Source organism: Tachyglossus aculeatus, chromosome 8, assembly GCF_015852505.1.
Source record: "Tachyglossus aculeatus isolate mTacAcu1 chromosome 8, mTacAcu1.pri, whole genome shotgun sequence".
Lineage (NCBI taxonomy): Eukaryota > Metazoa > Chordata > Mammalia > Monotremata > Tachyglossidae > Tachyglossus > Tachyglossus aculeatus.
This window is the reverse complement of record NC_052073.1, coordinates 17824966-17851518: the sequence shown is the minus strand read 5'-3', so window position 1 is coordinate 17851518 and position 26553 is coordinate 17824966. Positions and strand designations below refer to the sequence as shown.

The 26553-nt window shown below is 40.7% G+C and overlaps 1 protein-coding gene across 1 annotated transcript in view; it reads right to left on the bottom strand.

The window, feature by feature from the left end:
* The window catches only part of CDH4 (cadherin 4), a 724668-nt gene that overhangs the window by 513941 nt on the left and 184174 nt on the right, over positions 1-26553 (bottom strand). The window lies entirely within an intron of this gene.

Sequence of the window (26553 nt, the reverse complement as noted above, 5' to 3'; positions counted from 1 at the left end):
CTATAACTTCCAGCATCTAAAAAAAGTAATATATACCCCTCTGCCATTGTTATCCCCTATCTACCTGAGACTCATCATCAGTACTTATGCATTTACATTTATTCAACTGTATATCCAGTTCTCAGAGTGCAAATACTTTTACCTCTGTTCCCTCCATTAGAGTCTAAGTGTCTTGCAGACAGAAATATGTCGCAGCTCTTTTGTACCTCCCAAGCCCTTAGTACAGTGCTGTGCAACCAGTGGATCTTCAAGAAATTACTGTTGCTACTGCTATCAAAAAAATAGAAAATTCAGTCACTGTCCAAATGTCTGGAATTGTTTAGATGAAGACTTGCTTAGAAATTAGAGGTGGGGAAATAGGGGAGGTTAAGAAGGAGGGAGGGCTAAAATAGTCTCTACGAACCATGGATAGCCCTTTCAGCCTAGAAAGGCTGTAAATTCAAGTGGCCCATTCTCAGACACTTCCTTAAAAGTTTCTGTAAAGTGCTTTATTCTTAGTGGAACTCACAAATATGCAACTAATACTGCATCTAAAAAGGAAATAAGCCGATTTGCTATGTTTTTGTAAAGCCCCTCTACATCTTCCCTTCTTCCCGACAGTCCCCACCCAAAGTTGTTTTCATTGTGCTCCTTTATGTAAACTGCAAAAGTTCCTCAGTTTGGTGGCAGTTTTATTCTAGTGAGATTCCAAGCTATTTCACACAGCTGAAGATCTAGCGCAAAGGACTGGAACATCCTGGAGGTTTCCACCCTTGAGAAACACTGAAGATAAGAACAAACTTTAAAATGCTGGGTAAGCCTCGCTATACTAATAAGCTGTTTTATCTAAATCCTTCTTTAAAAAATGTACTTTCCTAACTATGCTGGAGGAACAGAGTTCCCACATCCAATTTACCGGCTGTATTCATAAAGTATTAACCTCTTTGGCTGTCAGACACGGGCAACTCCATCGACATGTCTGGCTCTGGAGCCAAAAAGCCTTATCTTAATTCTGAAAAATAATCATTGTTGTCCCCAGAACTCCATGATGACTCACCTCACAGTTAATATTCTAACAGCCAACGAGGCCCAGACCAACCACTGTGAGTTCACAGGGTCAGCATCCTGGAAGCACAAGGGGTGGGTTGGCTTCTCCCTCAGCAAAGATTTACTCATTCTCCTAAAACCCTTGATGGTCTTTCGGTCAACGTCTCAGAAGAGCCAAACCTGCTGTTCCATTCATCAAAGTTTCGTGATGGGGAAATTTACAGACCACAGCTGCTTTTATTGAAGACTTCTAAGTATTGATCAAAACAAGTTTCATCAACCTATCAGCATCGGGGACTGGAAACCGTTTTTATCATTTTGTATTTCAGTTTGTCTAGTTTCCATTTCTACTTTATTTTTTCATTTGGGTTTTATACAGGAAGCCATAAGGTTGCATATTAATTGGGCCATTTAAGAAATACCCCATCCAGGGAGCTTGCTTGTCTATTTATTATCACCATTCTTAGCTGGGCACAGGAAAGTTTCCTATTTTTTCCACACCAAGCCTTGGAGCAAAGATCAGCACAATGGAACTACAGCATATCAGGGTCCTGACTTTTTCTAAGTGATGCAGATGTGGAATTGCTGAAGTCAAATAGTAAATTTACACGATGCAGCTTATCCTATGCCACAGTATTAGACTGGCCTAGAATGCAAAATAGCTGCTGTCACAGACCACAGAGTTACCGAATATGAGGGGAAAAGAAGACTAGGAAAACTTTCAAAACCTGGAGAAAAGGAGCCTTGGGAATTTCCTATTACTGGGACTAGCAACTTGGGACCATGGGAGATTGGAACCTTTCAGATGTATCACCTGATGTGCCTAAAGTGGGAATACCATGAGCAATTTTAGTTGCCCCATATTTGGAAGGGCAGAATAGAGATGGAGAAGGTATGGAGTAGAGCAACCAAGATGGTCAAGGGGATGGAACAGCTTTTGAAGGGGTATAGACAGAAAATCAATCAGTGGTATCTACTGAAAGCTTAATATGTGCAGAACACTGTACTAAGTGCCTAGGAAAGTACAATACAATAGGGTTAGTAGACAAGATCCCTGTCCACAATGAGCTCACAGCCTATGACTCTTCAATCTGGAAAGACGCAGGCTGAGAGGGGATACGATTGAAATTATCAGAATCACCAAGGCTGTAGTGGGGGTTAGATGTTCACCAAGACTTACAATACCAGGCTGGGGAAACACCAATTGAAACTTGAAAAATAACGTTTTGGGGTATATGTCACAATGGAATATGTATATAATTTGTGAAAATTCTCATCAAACTTAATGCTTTCTCCAATAAACCTCTGAAGAGTTAAAACAAGAGTTCTGAAGCTAAAATAAAACTACTCAAGTAAATTAAGAAATCGATTGCTTTATACATGCATTCTGGGTCATAAAGTCATATATTTGTAGGATAGTTAAAAGGCCAATACTCACTATGGGAGCTGAAAAATAACATAATGTATAAAAGTACTAGTGAAATCCTGCAGTGAGATATTTATCTTTGATGCACAACTTTATAGGAATGGCATAGATATGATGAGACCACGATAAACATCATTACCTGAATAATTCACCTTTTTGCCTATTTTATTATAAAAGCCTATGTATTATGACTGGATATTTACAAACTATAAAAATGTTATGTCAGAAAGAGCAAAGGAAAGATAAAAATAATAAGAGAATAAAGGAAGGAGGAAGGACAGGAGGAAAACAGGGAAATGATAATCTTATATGTTTCTATAGAGCCCTCTGTGGGATGGGAACTGTCTGGCCTAATTAACTTATCTATACCCCAATGCTTAGAACAGTACTTGATACACAGTAAGCACTTACAAAATATAATAACAATAGCAATAATACTAATAATACATTCTAATTATATTTGAAAGGCCTCTGTAATTCTAAAGAATCTATGATCCATATGAATAGCCCGCTGAAAAACATATGGTGGTAGATCTCATCTAGCTGAGCCCACTGTTGGGTAGGGACTGTCTCTAAATGTTGCCAACTTGTACTTCCCAAGCGCTTAGTACAGTGCTCTGCACACGGTAAGCGCTCAATAAATACGATTGATTGATTGATTGATGTAGCTACGAGAACCTATTTTCTGCTATGAAATTCCCCAAACCACATACATTAAAAACTTCACTATCTGGTATACCTAGGATGTAGGAGGGGCTGGGATGTCAACTATGCTTGCTATAAAGGCTTCAGGGCTGGCCAGCAGGAGACCACATTCAGGACTCAATAAAGTCTCTTCAGAAAGGTCTGTGGGAAAACCTATCCTCATCAGATTAGGAAATAACCTAGCTGAAACACAAAGATTGATGGCCAGCAGGCACTTATGCAGGAACCCTAGGGGAGCTGTTAACCCAGGGAGAGCTCAAACGTTGTAAAGTCCTCCTCCACAAATGCTTAATTGAACAATTTGACTTATTGGGTCCCTTAGAGAAGCTGGTTCTAGAGCTTTCTGGGTGGTAAGAGTGGGATTTTTTTCTTATTAAACTTAAAAAAAACAACTAACTGGATTTAGGGAAAAAGTGAAAACAGACTGATCTCTTAGAGCAAAGAGGCCTAGTGAATTCTTCAAGGTTAGAGTGGAAGGAACATAGATGAACCAGGCTAAGTCAATGCTGACGATTTCCACTTCACTATGCTGTTCACAGATTTACTGTAAGAATAACATTTAAACACACCAGGAGACTGTTTCTGGCTACTGAAGGGAGGGGCATGCTAGAATGTCAGTTGAACTGAAACCTAGACAACTCAATTTTGTGTTGCACTACTTTCAAATGATGCTTCTAATGAGTTATAAATACATTTCAAATTAACGATAAAAGCAAATATATCTATCATTGATATGCAGGCTTGTGGAATAAATCACATTTACCCATCAGTGTTTTAAAGATAAATATTAAATCTAGGCGGGGGTTTTAGTCATTTCCTGCTCCAAAAAATAAGCTGATGGAGGAAATGTAAGCAGTCTACTGGGGACAGAGCAGGACTAGAGGCCCTAAATAATTTCTGCAAGAAATCGGGTTGCAGAAGCAGAGAAAGAAGAGAGATCACAGGATGTTTTAGCTCAATTCCCTATTAAAATGCAAAATCAATTCACACTGCCTCTATGAATCCTAGCCTTGTTGAAATCTCCTCCAAGAAACCTTCCCTGAGGAACTGCTATTTCCCCACCCTACTCACCCTCCTTCTGCACCCACTATGCATTTGGGTCTTTATCCTTTAAGCACTTTGACACTTACCCCATCCCCAGGCTTACAGAACTTATGTACATATCCTTATACTGTGCTGCTTCGCCCATCTGTAATTTATTTCAATGTCTGTCCCCCCAGCTAGATGTAAGCTCATTGAGAGCAAGGTCCTGTCTACTACCTCTACTGCATTGTACTCTCCCAATGGCTTAGTACAGTGCTCTGCACATAGTAAGTACACTATAAATACCACTGATTGACTGAATTCTTTCATGTGTTTGTCTAACCCATTTTTAACACCTCCATGGGGGGCTATTTCAAACACTTTGAGTCTGAATACAAAACTGGATATTCCCATCTCTAGCTTCCTTTTAGCAGAGATTCCCACCTGAGTAGCAGTAGGCCTTAGGATGAAATCTAGAAATTCTGCAACTGTAAGGCTGGGGAAAAGCCCCATAGGAAAGCAATAAGAGCTTGCATTATCATTAAAATAAAGATCTTACCTAAGATTGCTTCTGACCTCAAGAAAGAAAGCCCATTTGGCTTCTTTAACTTATTACTAAGGGACAAGCAATTGAACGATGGGGATTTTTCAAAATCTGAGAGGAACTCAGAGTGTTCAAGATTTTATTTCATTGTAAAAGAATAATTTTAACTGCTCCTGAAGGAGAGGAAAACGAGTCACACTGGATTTAATCCAATGAATAGGACCTTGAATCAAAATGAATAAGAAATGGGAAACTTGTCTAATTGACTCTCCCGACTGGGAGAAATAATGAACGCTCAGTATTTTCTGACTAATGTTCTTGTGGTAACAGCAGCATAAACAAGAAGTAGCTAGTGGTACAAAGAAACAACTTTAAGATTATGTTCTGGTTTTGATAATTGGAGGGACCAAGAGTAGAACACGTAAATGTACTGAATAATAATAATAATAATGATGGTATTTGCTAAGCACTATGTGCAAATCACTGTTCTAAGCGCTGGGGGGATACAGGGTGATCAGGTTGTCCCACGTGGGGCTCACAGTCTTTATCCCCATTTTACAGATGAGGGAACTGAGGCACAGAGAAGTTCAGTGACTTGCCCGAAGTCACACAGCTGACAATTGGCAGAGCTGGGATTTAAACCCTCGACCTCTGACTCCAAAACCTGTGCTCTTTCCACTGAGCCATGCTGCTTCTCTGAATGTAGGATAGATTCTCAGCCTGCGATTTTTTAAAGTCCATAGTTTATAATTTGAAAATACATAATTTCCTCCATCTGACACTTAAGAAAAAAAAAAACTCCTGCAATGATTCCCAATGGAAAGGTCTAAAAGCCGCTGCAACTTTCCCTGAAGCAGATCCTTGCTAATGCAAAAAATAGATCTAACAGCAATTACTGACATAAAACGCATGAGACTGCAAAGTTACACTAACCCCCAGCATTTTTCTGTCCCCCAATCAGTTTTAAGAAGAGTTTGCTACTTTCTAATATTAGTTACCTCAACAGGGCTCAGGACACCCTAAAATCTGACTGCCTGGTGGAAAGACAAATGGCCTTCATGAATAAGCTTATTATGCTAGTCAAATACTGTATTTTTATGTGTGTACTTGATTCACTTATTCACAAGTGTTTTTCTTTCTCCCATGATTAGATTAATTGGATTAAGTTACACTGAAACAATATTTAGTTAATGATCCAGATAAATTTTCCATATAAACAGCCAATACAGGTAAATTACAATCCTTAGTCCTCTCTCCCACGTTATTCAAAATATACAACACAAAACCAAACCCAAATTATTTAACAAAATCACTTCCCTCAAGATATCTGGATAATTGCCTCAATGCTCTACCTTGCTTTGACTATAAAGAGAAAGTCCACAACACTCCGCATCAGAGGAACTCTTGAACCCAGAAAGCCTGTAGTTAAGAACCAGATGAGTAACTGATTCTTAATAACCTAGTCACAAAATTAGAACATGCCAGGAGGTTGAATGGATACACAGGTGACCCAAGGTCTCTACATTTCCTTCTCTTTCAAGTAGCAGCAATGCAGAAGACTCTTCTGAGTGTTCTTGTGCTTTTATACCTACAGCATGGACACTGGAGAGCAGCTGCAATTTTGTGAAGATGATGAAATTGGAAAATAATGAAAATGATTTTAAAATTCAGGAGTGATATGGTGAATCTCAAGCACAGGGAAGGGAATACACAGGTTATGAAATTAATAGAAGCTTTAAGACATTGGGAATTCAGCTGTAAAGTGTACACTGATTTTTAATGATAAAGTATTCAGAGAAATACATACAACATCTATCTATATCTCAGTGTGTGTGTACACACGTATATGAATGTATATTTATTCTTTGGAAAGCTCTCAACCAAACAACGAGGATCACAGACGATCCTTGAAGTAGATATATACGACATGATACATGCTCATCATAAACACACAAACAAGACATGCAAATGACTATGAAGTGCTCTGAAGAATCAGCAAACTACTGCAATCTAACAATTAGCCTGAAGAAATCTGAGGTCACATAACAACCTGCATCTGGCAAGTCATACACACAATCTAAGATTTCCATGGCTAAAACACTGTTTAATACAGACACTGAATTTTGCTACTTAGGCAACACAATGTCCAAAGAAGGCCAGGTAGGTGGAGCAATAGAAAATCAAATGTAAACAGATAGTCCAACAGGCAAAGTGATGCCAATGTGACTCAAGCTTTTGAAGATATAAGACTACAGGACAGTTGGGTTGTCCAATCTTCTGAGTTCATGCTCTTTATACATAACATATAGCTCATCTGACTATCACATCTGTTTTCCAAAGTTACAACCATGTCACCTATGTACTTTACTCAACACCTAATGGTATCCATCTAAGAGGTCTGATTGCAACCATTCTCCCAGTAGCAAAACAAAGACTGTTATATCACATCTCTGCTGGGCAAGCCTTGTGACAGTAATGGATGACAACAATTTTCCCAGTCTGTTGCTGAAAGAGATGTGCGGGAAACTGTGAGAGTGATTTTGAGAGAGACTGTAAAAGAGCAGGCCATAATGAAACATGCTTTAATATAATGTGTCAGGCTGTTGATAGTTGGTAAGTAGCAGTAATGGATAAATTACTCTGGCATGTAACAAGCAGGAATGGGGTGATAATTCAGAGCAAAAACTTCAAGGAGTACTTGACATTAAAAGTAAAACCAAAAATAGGGCCAGATGTGGCAGAGAGCAAAATAAAATAGCCCAACAAGGAATTACTTTAAATAACTCCATACAAACTGCTACCATGTTAATGCAAACACATCCTATCCTGTCTTGATTAGGGAAGCAGCATGGCACAGTGGAAAGAGAACGGGCTTTGGAGTCAGTGGTCATGGGTTCAAATCCCGGCTCCGCCAATTGTCAGCTGTGTGACCTTGGGCAAGTCACTTAACTTCTCTGTGCCTCAGTTACCTCATCTGTAAAATGGGGACTGACTGTGAGCCCTCCGTGGGACAACCTGATCACCTTGTATCCACCCAGCGCTTAGAACAGTGCTTTGCACATAGTAAGCGCTTAATAAATGCCATTATTATTATTATTGATTATTGTATCGGTTGCCTTGCTGACCTCCCTGCCTCCTGTCTCTCCCCACTCCAGTCCACACATCACTCTCCTACCTGGATCATTTTTCTATAAAAACTTTCAGTCCATGTTTCCCCACTCTTCAAGAACTTCCACTGGTTGCCCTGGAGAGACAGGAGGCTGGGAAGTCAGCAAGGAGACTGATATAGTAATCAAGGAAAGATATAATAAGTGACTCTATTAACGTGGTAGCAGTTTGTGTGGTGAGGAACGGGCAGATTTTAGCGATGTCGTGAAGGTGGAACCGACAGGATTTAGTGATGGATTGAATATGTGTTGAATGAGAGACTCCTTATTTTAAAGCACTCAGTCACCTCACCCCCTTCTTCGTTACCTCCCTACTCTCCTACTACAATCCACCCCTCACACTTTGCTCCTCTAATGCCAACCTACTCACTCTACCTTGATCTCATCTATCTTGCCTTGACCTCTTGCCCATGGCTGTCTCTGGCCTGGAACACCCTCCCTTTTCATATCCGACGAACAATTACTCCAAAGCCTTACTGAAGGCACGTCTCCTCATCTCCTCGGAAAGGCCTTCCCTGACTAAGCCGTCATTTCCTTCTTTTCTCCCACGCTGTTCTGCTTCACTCTGACTTGCTTTCTCTATTCACCACTGCCCCTCCGCCAACCTGATCCCGCAGCAATCAATCAATCGTATTTGTTGAGCGCTTACTGTATGCAGAGCACTGTACTAAGCACTTGGGAAGTACAAGTTGGCAGCACTTAAGTACGTATCCACAATTTATTTATATTAATGTCTGTCTCCCCTTTTAGGCTATAAGCATGTTGTAAGCAGGGAATGTGTCTATCATTTTATGTTGTTCTCTCCCAGTCACTCAGTGTTCTGCACACAGTAAGCTCTCAAAAATTATGATTAATTGATTGAAGTGGAAATTACTGACTGCTTGGGGAAATGTCTGCGTTAGCATTTGTAATTTGTAACTTGGTTCTTAGCACTGTTCCTGGTGCTCCTGAGAATCTCCTGTGATTGTGAATCGATTTTATTTTGTGTACAGAGCTTACTGTGTACAGAGCTTTGTGCTTGGCACTTGGAACAGTTTCGAAGAGTTGGAGGACACAATATCTGCTCTCAAAAAGCTTACAATCTAGTGGAAACAGTTATTTGGAGCCTAGTTATGTATCTGAGACATTGGCAGAAAACCTCACCTAGCTACATTGCACAAGCTGCTCTAGAACTGGAAAACTGTTCTGAAGCACACCCTAATCAAAGTGCTCCTACCCAAGTGTTTCTGAAGGTCAGTTACACGTGGTCTTCCAAGCGCTTAGTACAGTGCTATGCACACAGTAAGCGCTCAATAAATATGAATGTATATATGTATATGTGTTTGTATGTATTACTCTATTTTATTTCTACGTATTTATTCTATTTATTTTATTTTGTTAATAGGTTTTGTTTTGTTCTCTGTCTCCTCCTTCTAAACTGTGAGCCCATTGTTGGGTAGGGACTGTCTTTATATGTTGCCAACTTGTACTTCCCAAGCACTTAGTACAGTGTTCTGCACACAGTAGGTGCTCAATAAATATAATTGAATGAATGAATGAATGTGGTCTCAAATCTACATTTGAAGCAGACTAACTGTGCTGTTATTCATTCATTCATTCAATCGCATTGATTCCTTATTTTACGCACAGCACTGTACTAAGCTCTTGGGAGAGTACAATACAACAATAAACAGACACATTCCCTGCCCACAATGAGCTAAAGGTTAGGCAGCAGAGCTCGGGATTGTTTAGAGGAAGATATCTAAACTGAAAAGCAGCCCCCTCTGCATGTGGAATTCTTAGCCACTTCAATCAAGCAATCACATTTACTGAGGGCTTACTGTGTGCAGAGGGCTATACTAAGCACTTGGAAGAGTATAATGTGGCAGAAATAATGGACACATTCCCTGCCCACACTAAGCTTACAGCCTAGATGATGAGCTGAGGGGCCGGAATATTTGTGAGGCCAAATAGAAGTAGAGAAAGACTAGGCTTCCTTCCATCACTACACCAATCTTAAGATTTCAAAATTGCACTTGGTTAGCCAGGAAAAGAAGGGAGGAAAAGGATGGCGGATTCAAGAGCAGACGAGGATGACGCAGAATTCTGGTGGAAAATACTGTTTCTTACGGCTAATCAAGTACTTATGAAATTTAATTCCAATGATGAATTAACTTATAATTGCAGGCAGGCCCTCTCCTATTGTGTTACAAAGGAAAGGGACTGTTCTAGGCAGAGAACATGCTCTCCACGCCCCCTCTGCCACTTGCTAAGTACAAGGGCCAGAAGTAGTGCCATGAGATCACATGATGAATCCCGGCTCCGCCAACGTGTCTGCTGTGTGACCTTGGGCAAGTCACTTAAGTTCTCAGAGCCTCAGTTCCCTCATCTGTAAAATGGGCATGATGACTGTGAGCCCCACGCGGGACAACCTGATCACCTTGTATCCCCCCAGCGCTTAGAACAGTACTTTGCACATAGTAAGCGCTTAACAAATGCCATTATTATTATTATTATGACCTAATAGGACCTGCTTGCACTTCCTTTAGGGACTACGAACTTTTGCTCCTTAATTTCTCGCTTACCCACACAGCTCCAAAGGAACCTCCCTGCACTGACTGGTTTCAGGTCCCCCACTGCCCTAGGAACAACCTTGTTAATGGGATTATTCATGATTTTCAGGGTCTCACTTTGAAATCTGAGTAGTTTACGGCTAGTCAGGTACAGGAAGGGAACACTCCACCAGTGACTGAGTTGGAGATGGAAGCATAAGCTTGGTCCCTCATTACAGTATCTGACTAAACTGCTGGCCAATCTACCCTTCTTAAAAGGAATGGGGTAAAAGGGAATCAGGGTACCATGAAGCAAGCCACACCCCTATTGGGTACCCAGATGATAGAGGTCAAAAGTGCAGAGAGCTCATGGCTTTCAGTTAAAGCAGTTCATACATATTCTAGCTTCTGGAGCATGGGCTGCTTTACTGACAAAAGGGAAAAAGTGATTCAATTACTAAAAATAAATTACCTTTTACCAAGTTAAATAAAAGATAATAAAATGAAGCCACGGTATATATGGCAGATTTATGCTAACTATAACCGCCCCATTTCAAGATGGAAACATCTTAGCACGATATTAAAAAGGACTGAATTAAACTTTAATGAATACAATACTGGGTGACAGAATCTGTCTGGCCTTTATACATTTTTACCAAGTTCATATACTTTAATTTCATTTGAATCAATTTCTTAACCAACTGAAATAAGTCTTTTGAAGAAATATACTGAAAGTAATGGACATCACCTCCTTCTGCTTCTAGCTTGCTACTCATGTTCCAGCCTCATCAGCTCTTCCCTTCATGTCTCCACTTCTTCCAGTAGCCCACAAATCTGCACTTTTCTCACATTTGGAAGTCTCCAATTCTCCTCCCTCTTTGGAAAACACTCTAGTGGTATCTCCTTAGGAAACACAGCCTATATAGATGGATTGAGGAGTTTTCTACATTCCCATTCAACTGGAAGTGAAAAGTATTCCCTTTTCCTGAAGTACACATAAGCACATAAAATGACAAGGGATTGTCTCATAAAATGACAAGGGATTGTCTCTATCTGTTGCCGAACTGTACTTTCCAAGTGCTTAGTACAATGCTCTGCACACAGTAAGTGCTCAATAAATATGACTGAATGAATGAATGACAACTAACCACACAACTCAAAGACATGCTCTTTGATTTTATCTAACCACTCCAGAATGTTTATTCCCTACTGTATAGAGCACACACTAAGCTCACAATAGACAAATACATTTTCTAACAGTAATCTACTAACTCTGCTGTATTGTAGTCTCCCAAGCACTTAGGATAGGGCACCGCACACATTAAGTGCTCAATAAATATAACTGATTGATTCAAAAAGTACCAACAACCTTATTGTCAACCTTTTCCCTTTCACCAGGGCTTTGAGGAGTCAAAAGGCAGAACAGAGCTTCCTAGAAAAAAGGCCTGAAGGAGCTTCTCAGAGCAACCTGCTGAAATAGCAGCACAGAAAACATGTCCCAATCATCTGTATGTGTTGAAAATAAAGAGCATGGGGTGCAGCCTGTTGTTTAAATGCTGATGAAGCAGCATGGTGCCTTTTATCATAGAAAGAACAATGCTGGAATCATTTTATTTGGAGAGGATGCGAAGAACTACTGAAACAGTAAAATTTCCCATTATTTTATGAATACTATTTGAGGAAAAATAGTTTAACATTTAACAAACATCAGCAGGTGCAATAAATGCAGCTCCTTGGGGGAGGTGGAATTTTTCCTTTTTTTTTTTTCAGGCAGAAATTGCTGAAAAGTTTATTTTTATAAACTTCAACCCTGATTTGCTTTGCTTTCTTGAAAAAAAAATACAACCACCACAACCCAAACCTCAAAATTCTGGGAGTACAGATGATGGGTGGGAAATGCAAAATACATGATAAAAATGAATTACGTCTTTCAAGAGTATGGGGAATCTACCCAATGACTTCGAATTTAGAAATGTAGCCTTTTGTAGCCACTTCTGCCCCGGGGAAAGTGTATGGCTTTATTTAGTAGTTGTTGTTTTTCTAAAAGAAAATTATTTTAAGCACCAACGTAGTACTAGGCAGGATTAGGTCACACAAACAAGTTTGGTGTTGGGCAAGTTCTTGGACCTATGGATAAAGTGTTTTTTGACTACTGGGAAGAATATCTCTGGTTAATGTTAAGTGATTACTATGGGCCAAGCACTGTGCTAAATGCAGGGGAAGATACAAGATAACCAGAAGGGACACAGCCACTTTCCCATGACGGGTTCACAGTCTTGGTGGGGGGGAGGGAGAGACCAAATGAGGAAACTGAAGTACAGAGGAGCTATGTGACTTGCTTAAGATTAAAGAGCAGGCCAGTGAGAGAAGTGGGATTAAAACCCCAGTCTTCTGATTTCCAGACCCCTGCTTTTAGGAAAAACCAGGAAGGAAGGCTTTGAGGATAGACAGGGTAGGATTACCAAACATAAACTTTACAAACTTAGTGTGGTAGAGTCAATTTGATACTGTATAACTAAAACAGGGTAGAGATTCAGAGTTGTCTTAAGTGCTAGTTATCATAACTAGGAAGGTAAAGAGTGGCAGAACCCCATGTTCCCCATCACAATTCCCCCAATCCATCCCAGAAAATCTTCAAGCCTGAAAGTCCTGACGCTCAATGAATAGAAACATTTTGGGTTTTTCACTCCCATAGCTCCCACTCACTAATCGTGTGGACCAGAGCCATTTCAGAGTAGTCAGGCCAGCTATACATAGATATATTCCATGATGCCCATGGCAGGGGCCTGTATGATCTTTCTGCATCAGCAGATGGACAACTAGGGAAGTAAGGGGGAGGAGAAAGTGAGAGAGTGAGAGTGTATGGGTGTGTGTGGGAAGGGAAGGGGATGCAGCCAAGTTTGCCTCTCCCCTGTCACTGCAGCAGCCTAGATTCAGACTACAGGTGCTTCTGCCAGAAGTGTTTTCCAGGGTTTCTGGACCTCATGGTTTAGAGGGGAATTGTGCTCATCCCATAGTAACAGCTCTCCACAACTGGCCACATCACTCCAGATAGGAGCAGGAGATGGGATTCTTTGTCTCTGCTTGCTGTGGCTGGCTGCCTGAGGAAAAGGTCTTCTAAGCAAGCATCTGAGTGAATGTCTGTGTCTTGTGCTTCAATCACTGTGGGCTTCCTTTCCTCTCTTGGAATCCCAAATCTTGATCTCGGTAGCTATGCAGTTCATTTTCTTGTTGGTTCTTTCTTTTTCTCTCTCTCTCTTTCCCCCTCCCTCCCTTCTCCCCACCTTTCCCTACCTCTTCCCTTGCCCCCTCTCATTGACCTCTCCTGCAGCCTCTCCCTTTTCCCTCAATCTCAGACATTTGGAAGCACCCCTCGCTGACACTATATCTTCAAGAGATGAGCAAAACAATTCTATTCACTGGTAGATGGTACAGGTGCATATTCCATACATTATATTTGATTGGATTACATATGTCCTGGGTGGTGGGATACTATGACAGTTTATCTACTCATTTTGGAGGACTTTACCAAATCAGAGGGCAGTTCAAAATCAAGGTAATACTTTAGGGAACTCTATTCACTAATTCCCTTTGTTTTTGCTCTATTTGATAACACTGTATTTGGTTGCTAATAATTTTAAAAATAATGCATTGCACTTTGCAACTTTTTAGAACAGGTGGAGAATCATTATGTGTCCACATATCTGGCCAGTCCACAGAAATGGTGTTCATGTGGCAGCCCTAAAGCCACAGGAGATTCTTTTGGGGGTATAATAATAATAATAATAATGATATTTATTAAGCACTTACTATGTGCAAAGCACTGTTCTAAGCTCTGGGGAGGTTACAAGGTGATCGGGTTGTCCCACAGGGGGCTCACAGTCTTAATCCCCATTTTATAGACGAGGGAACTGAGGCACAGAGAAATTAAGTGACTTGCCCAAAGTCACACAGCTGACAATTGGCAGAGCTGGGATTTGAACCCATGACCTCTGACTCCAAAGCCTGTGCTCTTTCCACAGAGCCACACTGCTTCTCTCTGAGTCCATGGAGGAACAGGAGAACAGTAGAAACACCTGCCCTCCCTTTCACCATCCAGGCAACAGAAATCAATTTCTGGGATGATCAGGAGATGGGCACAATGGCCAGGAACCAAACTCTGTGGAACAGAGTTTGGGAAAAATCCTACAGCATTTTACAAACTCTCGAAAATCATCCAAGAGCACTGAAACTGATCTCTAAGACAAAGTAGGGCTACCTGGTTGCAGTGCTGCCTCACAGAACAAGGAACACCCAGTATTCCTACTCAGAGAAAACCTGGCTAGGGGATTGTGGGGAAGGAGAGCTAAGTTTCTTAAAATGGTAGTTGGCCTGGGAACTGAAAGCAGTGCTCCCAAACTCCTGGGAAAAGCGTCAGGATATTTTTAGTGGTTCTGCATAACTGAGACCTTGGTTTGACATTACATCCCAAAGGGAATTTGCAGCTCAACAGTCACAAACAGAATGGATATTTCCAGTTTTTGATATTTTTCCTTGAAAATATGGCTACATTTTGAGCTACATTCAAGCTGGCCTTGAGACTTTTCGGGGCCATTTTCTGGTGTAGATGAAACCGCAGGTACCTGGCCCTTCAGCGGCCTGACTGGCAGGGAGGATGGAAGATGGAGGAAAGTGGGGAGACTGGCATATGGATCTAGATCACCCCATTTAGAATTAGTGTTTTGAGGTCTGCTGGCATAGATCACCCCATTTAGAATTAGTGTTTTGAGGTCTGCTGGCACCGTCCTGATGTTTCTGCTTCAGGGCTAATGTAGCCACAACAGCTGCTTTGGTGACAGGGGCAGAAGGGACAATATGGTGAAAGTGCATATTCCAATCTGTGAAAATGAGAGTGGTCAAAGGCTTTAGCATACTTAATTGCCCCAACTGCTGGCTAGCAACATTCTAGCCATAGATTTAGTGTGTGGGAGACCCTGAAGCTATGTCAATAAGGCAACAGGGCTGCATTCAGATTACGATTTAATGCAAAAACGGCGGGGGTGGGGGGTGGGGATGGGGGGGGAAATAGCTGAAGTGTAAATTAATTTTCTTAAGTATGGAAAAAGTAGTCTGAAAGCCCTGCCGTTTACCCAAAAATGGGTCATTACATGAGATGCTTTCCAGCAAGAAAGTCAAATGCAATTATGTTCCATTTATTCGTAATTACAAGTAATGATTTTTTTCCTTGGTGACAGAAAAAGGAAATGCAATGACCTGTAGCAGGCAGACTCTGTAACTTGGCTCTGAATCAAATGAATTGTAGATGTGCTCCCAAAATTTCAGTGCCAGGGACAGCCTTACCTAGAGCGTACTGCTCAATTATATCTGCAAGAAGGATACCTAGAACTGTGGGAAATGTTGCTGACAATTGTCATTTGCGGCCCAGCTAATAATAATAATAATAAAAAAAGCAGTAATCACTATGCAACAACAGTTTACTTTTTCTGGGATATTAAGGTCAGACTATGGCAATATGCTTGAATCTTTTTTTTTACAGCATTTGTTTACTAAGCATTTAAGTGCTAAGCATTGGGGAGGAATACTAATAATAATAATAATGATAACAGTGGTATTCGTTAAGTGCTTACTATGTGCCAGGCACTGTACTAAGCACTGGGGTAGATACATGCTAATCACATTAGCTGTCTCACATTGGGCTCACTGTTTTAATCCCCATTTTACAAAGGAGGTAAATGAGGCACAGAGAAGTTAAGTAACTTGTTTAAGGTCACACAGCAGAAAAGCGATGAAAAACTGAAGAAGAACCCAGGTCCTTCTGACTCCCAGGCCTGTCTCTATTCACTCCACTTATCAATCACATTTTACATCATTACTCAGAAAAGAAACTTCCCAGTCAAGGCAGGGACACTAGAACTTTTTTTTTTGAAGACTGTGTCATTTTCCTATTAAAGTTCTGAGTAACTGGAAACAAATACCCATAACACACAGCACATATTGCTAGAGTACATAGGGGCTATGAGGAGAGTGCTTTCCCACAGAAACAGTGCCATGCAGAAGGATTAAGTAATTTAACAGTTTCACAGCCAGTTAATGGAAGACTCAGGATGAAAATATCACCATTCTGCTAAAAAGCAAATAATCACAAGCTTATTTTTTGACAACTCTTCAATCGAAAACGCAAGAGGCCATCAGACACTTTGACCCAAACGTGACACAGGCCTATTCTTCATAGACTTGTGGTTCCAAAAACTATAGTTGCTGCTTCAACTTTTCTGTCCTACCAAGTGAACGATGAGGTACCATGGCACTGGGAGTCACAGTACCCAAATTCTAATCCCAATTTTGCAACGGATCTACTTTGTGATTTTAGGATGGTAAATTCAACCTCTCTGGGCTTCAGTTTCAGTAAAATGATTATAGATAAACTGACAAATAAGAGATAGATATGATATGTTGTATATAACAGAACTTTGTCTGATTTCATTACTTTGCTAGCCTAGTGGATAGGGCACGGGCCTGGGAGTTGGAAAGAACTGGGTTCTAATACCGGCTATGCCATTTGTCTGCTAGGTGAGTCACTTCACCTCTCTGCGCCTCAGTTAAATGGCAATCTGTTAAATGGGATTAAGACTCTGAGTCCCATGTGGGACGGGGACTGTATCTAACCCAATTTGCTTGTATCTATCCCAGCACTTAGTACAGTGCCTGACACACAGTAAATATGCAACAAATAATAATAATAATAATAATAATGGCATTTGTTAAGCGCTTACTATGTGCAGAGCACTGTTCTAAGCGCTGGGGGGGCTACAAGGTGATCAAGTTGTCCCACGTGGGGCTCACAGTCTTAATCCCCATTTTACAGACGAGGTAACTGAGGCTCAGAGAAGTTAATTGACTTGCCCAAGGTCACACAGCAGACATGTGGCAGAAGGTTGGGCAACCGTCTCCCAGATGTGTCGGGTACCTAAACTCCCCCTTCTATTTGTTGGTCTGCCCTTTTATCGTTGACAGTCGTGCCCGCTAGACTGTAAACTCGCTGTGGGCGAGGAATGAGTCTGCTATACTGTTCTACTGTACTCTCCCGAGTGCTCAGTACAGTGCTCTGCACACAGTAAGTGCTCAATAAACACCATCGACTGACCGACTGCCCGGGTAGCAGAATTCTCTCCCAGCTGATAGCTGTGTGTTGACAAGGGCAAATTTTTAGCCATGGGCATGTCTACCCTGGTGCGGGTTGGTACATTCATTCATTCATTCAATCGTATTTATTGAGTGCTTACTGTGTGCAGAGCATTATTATTACTCCCCAACACCTAGAACTTAAATGCTTAAATATTCTTATTCTATAATTATTATTATTCCAGCTCTAGTGTAAGCCTTCATTTAGGATGAACAGCTCTGAAAAATGTAAGGAACGGCAAACCTACAAAGAACAATATCTCATTTCACTACTGGATTTTAAAATAGGCATTAAAATTTAACAATTTACTCTCAAAATTGAACTTTAATAAACTCCTTCACAAGAATTTTGTTTCAACATTTTTGTTCTCAAAACATTTTGTAAAAGAATCATCAAATTAAGCCATGCATTTTATTTCTTTCATGCAAAAGAGATCATTTCTAGACCCGAGCAGATTAAATACAGGTTAAAAGAAGCCTTGCTTCATTAAGAATTTTCTGCTTCATAAGTCTTCTTACTTTAACTAAGAATCTGTCCTTTTTTAAAAAAAAAAAATGGCCTCGGTCCATTTCATTAATCTCCTCCAGCCAGCATAAGGAAATTTTAAAATGATGTTCCCGTACACATCTTTTTCCTCTCCCAATTCATCTCCACCTGATGACCTATTTTTGTCTTTTTTAAGGCAAGCATTGGTAGAACGAGGTCATAATGGGAGTTAGACTGCAATACTTTGTGTTTTAATAGATTCTGCTATTTTACCTATCATTCTTCTGGGCCCTAGACAAGATGAATCTTATCATTTGAATTGGATGTGGACTACTCAGAGTATGGGAAATCTAACCGATTATTCTTTCCTAAGATTTTTGGTATTTATATATACGGCGGGAGGCAAGGAATGTCTTCTCTCGCCTTCTCTGGAGCACAGTAGACAGGAAAACTCCCACCAACTCCCACTCTTGCTTGACATAGGCATTTGAAAGGACGAAATCTTCACTAGGGAAAGCAGCAACTCCGGGATATGTCCAGTTGGGAATTCTGACACTTCTGAGCCTAAAGATACTAAACAAAGAATCCCAAGCTCCTCCTCAATATTAGTATTTTGGAAGCGTTGATCTGATTTATTTATTTATTTATATTAATGTCTGTCTCCCCTCTAGATTATGAGCTCATTATGGGCAGGGACGGTGTCTGCTGTTGTACTGTACTCTCCCAAGCACTTAGTTCAGTGCTTTGCACACAATAAGTGCTCAATAAATATGACTGAATGAATGAACGCAGCAACATCATAGGGTCGTGTGATCGTGGTGGGTTTGATTGCAAACTTCAAATCAAATAGAATGTAAGACCAAATTAATGCGTGTGGGAGGTGTTATTTGGCTCACTGTGAAATTTGGGGCTCCCAGAAGGGAAGTTTCAAATCTCTGAAAAACAGATAAAGAAAACTATTTCTACTTCGCTGCAGGCTGCTCACCACGAATATAAAAATTTTCCAGATATTTATTGCTTAATATAGATGAGAAAAAATTATGCCCACTGTATTTTATCAGTGGCCTTGGGGTAGGAAAAGAAAGAAATATATCTATGAATAGGACTACAATAATAGCTTAAAACTACATTATGCCGGGTAATATGGAGGCAGAATATTATTCAATTTTCTTCTTCCTCCAGCATGTCAGGTCATTCTCTATGAAATCTGTGAAATGGACATCATGCAATCATACTACAGGCAGTAAAATGTTGCTTGAAACCTTTCTAAAATTGCTTGCTTTAAGCTCACTATATAAAATATTATTCAAAATATTCCAATTCATTCATTCAATAGTATTTATTGAGTGCTTATTGTGTGCAGAGCACTGTATTAGGCGCTTGGGAAGTACAAGTTGACAACATAAAGAGACGGTCCCTATCCAACAACGGGCTCATAGTCTAGAAGGGGGAGACAGACAACAAAACAAAATATATTAACAAAATAAAATGAATAGAATAGTAAATATGTACAAGTAAAATAGAGTAGTAAATCTGTACAAACATATGTACAGGTGGTGTGGGTAGGGGTAGGAGGTAGGGCGGGGGGGATGGGGAGGGGGCTTAGTCTGGGAAGGCCTCCTGGAGGAGGTGAGCTCTCGATAGGGCTTTGAAGGGCATTCCAATGTGACAAATTCCAATGTGAATTTGCCTTTACTTTTTAGCCTTTATGCACATAATGGTAATTGAATAGACTATTTCCAATTCAAACTTGCTTTATTAAAGTGGAGGCTAGTTTAATGAAAGGGTTACCATTGGTATGTTTATTTCTTGAGTTGGTAAAAGCTAAAGTAGTATCATAATCTAAGCTGCAGGATCTTGGATTGGACAGAGCCTTCGGAAGACCTCCCGATCACACCCCTTACTCAAACTACACTTAAACCACTCCAGAGCACTGCAAAATCTATTTATGTCAACAAATCATTAGCAGGTAAATTCCACTAGCTCCTTCATTCACTCACCTGCCTAACAGCCTTAACTTTCTTTTTCCAAACCTAAGTACATGCTTAGGTTTTTTTTCCCCCCTTTCCCTCAGTGAGGCACTAGTGACCCTATGACCACAAGTTCCACTGACCCCCCATTCAGGAGAAGTAGGAGGAAGCCAGGAGGGTCACTCTTTGGTACACCTCCCTGAAGGGAACACCAAACCAATCAGAAACAAGGATTGGGGAGGTAACAAAGGTGAGGTTGTGGGGAAGAGATGACCCTCAGATATCTTGAGGCAAGAGGAAAATGAGCCTCAATGAATATCTTGAGGCCTAAGAGAGCAGGACACAGGGACAGCTTGTGCTATGGATGCTGGACGGGCACAGGGCCCTGGAGGTTCAGAATCCAGTAGCTAGCACTCTGGAGGAGCAAAGCTCCTTCCTCTGAAGTGGGAAAAGTACATCTGCTCTGGGACACCTAAGGGAAAGCATAAAATATCCTGAAGGGAAAATTATAGATCCAGGGAAAAGAGATTTGAACTGTTTTTGTTTCGGTTGCTACCTTGCTAAGGGTGTTAAATACTGCACAGATTCCAGATCTTGGTGTTTCCCTGTTGTAGCTGCCTAGAGAAGCTCCCGGTACTGGGAACCACAGGTGGGAGCACTTTGTCCATGGGATTCCTACAGCCAGCCCCGGCAATGCGGGCGGTAGGTAGGAGATGAGGCTTGGGCTTCAGCTATAGAGTCGAGGTAGCAACAAGGGGACGGGGACTTGAGGGCCGGTGAGAAGTATGTCCAAAGCCTGCAACAGAATGTGAAAACTGTAGAACTTTAGGACCCAGCAAAGACTGACCAGGGTCTGGACACTCCCAAGTGACCGTGGGGGTGTTTTTGGATAGGATTTCAGGTAGAAAACTCCTGAAAATATCACAGAACCTAAATAAGTTCCTATTGCTTTTGACCATCAGTGGAGACAGAACAAAATCAGAAAGGCAAAGTCAGAGGCCAGTGGAATCACTTTTAATCGCTAAACGTGTCACTGCCTGTTTTCTCTGTTATGGTATATTTATTATACTCATCTTATTATCTCCTATTTATTCCAGTGCTTAGCACACAGTAAGTGCTTAAATACAGTAATGCACCAATTTTTCACAAGCCCACTAGACTGTAAAACCTCTTGAGGGCAGTGACAGTGTCTACCAAATCAACTGTAGCACATTCTCCCAAGAGACTAATATAATGTTCTGCACATAGTAAGTGCTCAATAAAAGCCACTGATCGATTGATTGATAGTCACAAAGCACAGTGGTAATTCGCAGGCTGGGTGAATTCAAAGTAAAATAAAATTTGGTCTCTGTACTACTTTTATCATAGCCCTTATTTTTCTTTTAAATTGGGGAAAATTTTGTTTACTGGGGGAAAATATTTTTTAGCAGAAAAAAAGTCTTAGTCATGGGGTGGAATGGAGACAGTCACTCCTTGAGCCAGAAGGATCAAATAATACTGGCATTTTGTGCCAGTCTGTACTTTCAACTAGGTTGGCTATGTACCTCTTCCTCGGTAGAAACCTTCCTCACATCCAGAAAATTGTGTCATTATAATAATAAATACTCGGCTTCATTCTTTTCACAGAGTAGGGAACATTCAGCCTTGCCAAATTCAACTTTTATGATAACTAACGTACACTGAACATCTGCTATCGCAGCTCAGGCAAGTAAGGTTTCCTTCGGTTTGCTTTAGTATTTTGTCTCATGCACAAAAATGAGATTCCTACCTAAAAAAATAAAATGTAACAGAACACTAAAGTCATTTACCCATTTTTTTTAAAAGACACAAACACTGAATACACAGGACTGTCAACTTTCCTATAAGCGTTACTAGAAAGAATAGCAGATGACGCTGACTGTTACACTATTTCAAATCACTAAATTTCTGGGTAGAAGATCTTTCTGATCAGATTTCCAAACAACTTTAAATGAATAAGGCTCTATTGAAAACACACAGAAAGCTATAGAGACTTTCAATAAGAACATTTCAGATGCTGAATTTAGATGCAGCTGATATTTACAATGATTTTCAAATGATGTTAACCCAGCCATTAGCAAAAATTTACAATTGATGTTAATGAGGACCTTCACCATATGGAAAAGCCCCCCTCCACCCCTTTCCTTATTTTTTTTCTAAATATGATACATCACTCCATAATATCCTTCTATACCAGCTGCAAATGAAACTCTAGCAGACTACCAGCATCTGTTAATAGTGAAGAATTACCTTTTTCCATACTGTTAAGTTTTCCCTGCTAAGTCAATGTTTATGATGCTCTCTATTGACAGAGGAAGACAAATCATACAGCCTCCAGGTCAGAAAAATGGAAGCTGGAAAAGGCATTAAGACATGGGTTAAAGCATTATAGGAACTGAATGAGAATCCAATTTATCTTCCTTAATGTCAAACAAAATTCACAACATGGATAAGCACCTCTTCTAAAAAACGAAATGATCTGCAATATCCATGAGTGTCTTATAAGACTCCTGAAATTATCTGATCACTAGCAATGTGACAAATGGTAGAGGATTGATGGTGGAAAAGAGAATGTAGGAAACGAGATACGAGGCCAAACATTCTGAAATTGCACTGCTGCTCTCTGAAAAGTTCACTTGACATCACACCTGTGATGTGAACTCTCACACACAGAGAGATATTCAAAACTGCAATCACTTTAATTCCACACCAATGCGCTGGGAGCAGGGATGGGAGAGTCATGAAGGCCTGTTTTCTCCTCTGTTTGAAACTGCAACTCAGGGCCCAGTTATGCACCTCCCTTTTTCCAAGTTCATCTTTTCCCAGGCCTGAAAAGTGAGACTGTATCCTAATTTTAAAGACTTTTAACAAGGAAGATGACCTTGGAAATAGTCTAACAGTCTCATCCCTGAAAATACTTTCTTATAGTGACATACCCAAGTCCTTTACGCTCCACGCTAAGCCCATTTCCTCATGTTCCATTCTGAGAGAAGATGAAAAAAGGTTAGTTATTATCCTCTACGTAATCACTGGGATTTTCCAGAAAGCCAGGGCGAGACAGATTCCTATAGAAAATGTAACTTCCACGGTGTTCTTACATAAAAAGATTCCCTATGATGAAATTCCCCTTCAGGAACAATGGATGAATCTCAATCCTGAAACCTCAGGACTGAAAACCTGCACAGAGGAACTGACTTCAGTAATAGTGGCTTGCACACTAGCAGTAGTAGTAGTGGTGGTAGTAGTAGTAGTAGTAGTAGTAGTTGCATTTATTTTATTTTGTTAGTATGTTTGGTTTTGTTCTCTGTCTCCCCCTTTTAGACTGTGAGCCCACTGTTGGGTAGGGACTGTCTCTATATGTTGCTAATTTGTACTTCCCAAGCGCTTAGTACAGTGCTCTGCACATAGTAAGCACTCAATAAATACGATTGATGATGATGATGATGATGATAGTAGTAGTAGTTTTAGTAGTAATAGTCATCATAGCTTATATTGAATTCCTATTTGGTGCAGCCTTGGGAATAATTAGTTGGCACACTGAGCACTTACCGTTTGCAGAGCACTGTACTAAGTGCTTGGGAGACTACAATAACACAACAGATCCCGTCTAGATGGGGAGACAAACATTAATATAAATGAATAAAATTACAGATATATGTACATAAATCCCGTGGGGCTGGAGGGGGATGAATAAATGGAGCAAGTCAAGGCAAGGCAGAAAGGAGTGGGAAAAGGGGAAAGGAGGGCTTAGTCAGGGAAGGGCTCTTGGAGGAGAGATGCCTTCAATAAGGCTTTGAAGGAGGAGAGAGTAATTGTCTGTCGGATATGAAGAGGGAGGCCATTCCAGGCCAGAGGCAGGACATGGGTGAGAGGTCCCCGGAGAGATGGATGAGATCGAGGTACAGTGAAAAGGTTGGCAATACAGGAGTGAAGTATGCAAGCTGGATTGTAGTAGGAGAGTAGCAAGCTGAGGTAGGAGGGAGAAAGGTGATTGAGTGCTTCACAGCCGATGGCAAGGAGTTTCTGTTTGATGAGGAAGTGGATAGGCAACCACTGGAGGTTCCTGAGAAGTGGGGAGATGTGGCCTAAATGCTTTTGTCGAAAAATGATCCAGGCAGCACAGTCAAATATAGACTGGAGTGGGGAGAGCCAGGAGGCAGGGAGGTCAGCAAGGAGGCTGATACATTAATCAAGGAGGGATAGGATAAGCATTTATCACGTGCCATGCACTGTACTAAGTGTCAGGGTAGATACAAGATAACCCAGGAGGACACAGTCCCTGTCCCACATGGGGCTCACATTTTAGAGATGAGGTAATTCAGGCACAGAGAAGTTAAGCGATTTGCCCAAGGTCACACGGCAGACAAGTGGCGGGGCTAGGATTAGAAACCAGGTGCTCTTTCCACTAGACCACACTGTTTCTCAATGTCTTCACCCATGTTAGTCAACTACAGGCAAAGCAGGGATTAGAACCTGGAACTCCTGATGCCCAGTCAGACACTTTCCACTCGACGCAGAGTGTAAAGACTCAATATATTAACTCACACGGATCTACTGTTCAAAAAAATCCAACAAGCTAGGATGGGTACCTGTCGAAGGGAGAGGGTTAAAAACACCCTAAAAGAAAATACTTATTCATGCAGTGGGTGGTATCTGCTATCACAGAAAGGAAATACCAGTAGGTTTGAGAGGGGCACAGATAAATTATTGGATGAGAGGTCCTTGATCGGTTTGTAGAAGGAAACGGAACATTAGGCTCAATATCAAGAAAGGCAGTTAGCGTGTAGCTCGCCAAGTACTCTGTTGTCACTGGAGAGCCAGAATATTGGACTGGACAAGGCTTTGACATGGCATGGCTGTGCTTCTGTATTTACGTAAAACACTATTCATTTGTCAAGCATACACATTTTCCTCCCCAAAATGCTATCTCTCTCATAAAACTTAACACAAAGGACAGTAGCGGAAGAAATCCCTTCACACATTCTATTTTCAAAGCTTTTTTCTCCCTTTCAAACTTTTCCATGCAGTATTCCATTAAAAAGAAAGAAAATATATGAATTTTAAATGACATAGCTCAGGGCTACTGCTCATAAAAAATATTTGAAAAGAAACAGGATAAGGATGTGATTACCAGTTTAATATGATGGATGTTATATACACAAACATGGAAGGATTTGCTGAATGCCTTCACTCTTTTCAAACTGGTTCTTTTCAAACCAACTGCCCAAAAGTGATCCTTGGGACTCTGGGATTCAGGTTTCTCAACTCTTCTGCTCCTCCCTCTTTTTTCCTTGCTCTTTCCCTTATACCTATAACTTTTAGCAAAAAGTTGTTTACTGTTGCTTAGATTCACTGTTGCCCCATGAAACCCCTGACTCGCTTCTTCCCCAAACCACTTCCCTGCCTACATTCACATACCTTTTCCAATCAATCCTCAGATCTCTTTTAAATATAAAATATCAATATAAACTTGATATCAGGATTAGCACCATAGGTCTCAAAGCCTGTCCAGGCACAAAGAAACTGAGGCACGGAGAAGTTAAGTGACTCACCCAAGGTCACACAAAAGACAAGGGGTGGAGCTAGGACTAGTCCCGTGCTCCTGTGCTTTTTCCACTGCGGCATGCTGTTCTCCAAATCTTTGCTCAACTATTTATTTTGACCACTCTGGTTTAAATATTTTTATGCCTGTCTCCCCTGCCTGGCACTGTACTACATACTACTACTACTACTACTACTACTACTAATCGTATTTGTTAAACACTTACTATGTGTCAAACACTGTTCTAATTGATGGGGTAGGTAAAACTAATCAGGTTGGAAAAAATCCATGTTCCACACAGGCCTCACAATCTGAATCCCCATTTTACAGATGAGGTAACTGAGGCTCAGAGAAGTTAAGTGTTTTGCCCAAGGTCACACAGCAAAGTTCCAGAGCCAGGATTAGAACCCCAGTACTTCTGATTCCCAAGACAGTGATCTATCCATTAAGCCATGCGGCTTCTAGGGATAGCAATAGTATAGATACAAGATAATCAGGTTGGACACGGTCCTTGTCTCACATGGGGAAGGGAGAATTGGAGAGAGAAAGGGTATTGTTATTATTCCTACTAATCAGAACTGCTAATGGTTCAGAATCCCCTCTCTCCTTTCTCACTTTCTGGAAACTTATTTGTTAATAAAATGCAATGTCATGTTTTTCTAAAAAAAAATATCCTTCATGCCATAGTGAGGGCCGGCTTTCACTGCCTTCATTACTTGAGATTTTTCCCATCAACACCACAAACATTGCACAGAAGCATCAGGCATGTGAAAAGACAAGCTAAATCTCACAAATGGTTCTTAGAAGACTTCTTTAATCTAGATTTCCAGCTTCAGGGAGGAACTAAAAATAAAACAAATCTCCTTACAAAATAGAATTCGAGTGTTCTAATTTAATACTGCATTATCTGAAAGATGGTTATTATAATCAAG